Raw genomic sequence first — 1433 nt, forward strand, 5'->3', positions numbered from 1 at the left:
CGCAGCGACATAGCCATTACGCTAACTGCTGGTTCCCGACAGGTTTTTCTTTTTTTAAAAACTTTTTTTTTAAGAATTTTTTTTTTTAATTTTTAACTTATTTATTTATTTATTTTAATTTGACTAGAGAGAGAGACAGAAAGAGAAAGAAGTGAGAAAGCAAGCCACCAGGTCCAAGACTTGAACCGTGGTCACCCATGTGGGAGTGTCCAATGCCTTAACCACCACTCCTGGGATTACTTAGCCCACCTACAGGTAGATAGGGTAGAAGGCTGGATTTGTCCCCCTGGGTTTAAATCTTCGTTCAGTCCCTTATTGAGGTTATCTGATCTCTCTACGTTGTTATTTATGGTTAAAGGGGTGGAGGCAGATAAAACCCACCTCCTAGGGTGGTTGTGTGAATAAAAGTGACTCACACAAAGTGTTTACAATGTCTGGAGCTGTAGGTGTGCGAAATGTCAGCAGTAACAATAGGTTCTTTGAGTCTTGTAAGCTTGGAATTCCACAGCCTTGCAGTGTCCAGGAGCGCCCTATACCGAACTCCGCACCTAGGAGCACCAGCTCTGGCTTAGCTCCAAACGCTCGCGTGCCTTTTGGCAAGTCCCTCCCCGCTCTGGCCAATGCCCATCTAGGCACAAGAATGGTCTCCGCACTCGCCTCGGCGCAGACATTCTGCATATAAGGTGGGCCCAGACTTGGGCCCGGTGCCTCTGGTTGGGGGAATGCTGCAAGGGCCTGCACAGATGGAGGACCGAGGGGCTCAGGAAGGGAGGTCGGGACCGGCATGGCTCGGAGGCTAGGACGCAGTGCCTGAGGCGGGAAGGCCGCAGCAGCAGCGGAAAGGCTAGCCAGGCGCCAGGGATCCCCGCAGCCACCCCGCGGGATCTGAAGTCCCTCGGAACCCGCGGTGGCTGTTTACCTCGCTCCGCCCCACCCCCGGGGGCCGCGGCCCGCCGAGCGCGCAGCGCGATTGGGCGAGCTGCCTGTCAGTCGCCGGGGACTTTCCCAGGGGTGGGGCGGCCCGGCCCCCGGCACTTCCTCGTCTCGGGCCCAGTCTTACAGCCGGGCCGGGGAGCCCGAGGACTGCGGGGGAGTCTGGTCCGGGTCTCTGCCGTTCCCGTGACTCCGGGCTGGACGCGGTGAGCGGGGCGTTGTTCCACCAAGCCCCCGCCCTCAGGTAAATCGGCCGGGCTGGGGCGAGGGTGGGGAGGGAGTCAGGAAAGGAGACCGAAGGGGTTCGGAACCTCGGGCGTGACTGGGCATGGGGTGAGGCGGCCAGGGCCCCGGGCCCGGGTACTCGAGGCTGGCGGCGCCTCCCCCGCAGCCGGGACAGGCTGCGTGGGGACGCCCAGCGCGGCGCCGCGGGTGGAGGGGGACGCGCGTGCGCACTCTGGGGGCGGCTCGGAGGCGGAGCGGGGCTCAACGACACTGCG

The 1433-nt window shown here is 60.4% G+C and overlaps 1 protein-coding gene across 6 annotated transcripts in view; it reads left to right on the forward strand.

Moving 5' to 3' along the window:
- TNIP1 (TNFAIP3 interacting protein 1) overlaps positions 1-1433 on the forward strand; it is a 56412-nt gene that overhangs the window by 7334 nt on the left and 47645 nt on the right. For 3 of the 6 annotated variants that reach the window (XM_006150835.3, XM_027772800.1, XM_006150838.3), the window contains exon 1: positions 1020-1177. The exons of 2 other annotated variants lie outside the window; for them this stretch is intronic. The gene's annotated coding sequence lies outside the window, so the exon portion shown is untranslated. Of the gene's footprint in view, positions 1-1019; positions 1178-1433 lie in introns of those variants that run through there. One more of the 6 variants, XM_006150839.3, reaches the window with a different exon arrangement.

This window comes from Tupaia chinensis, unplaced genomic scaffold, assembly GCF_000334495.1.
Source record: "Tupaia chinensis unplaced genomic scaffold, TupChi_1.0 Scaffold000301_1, whole genome shotgun sequence".
NCBI lineage: Eukaryota > Metazoa > Chordata > Mammalia > Scandentia > Tupaiidae > Tupaia > Tupaia belangeri.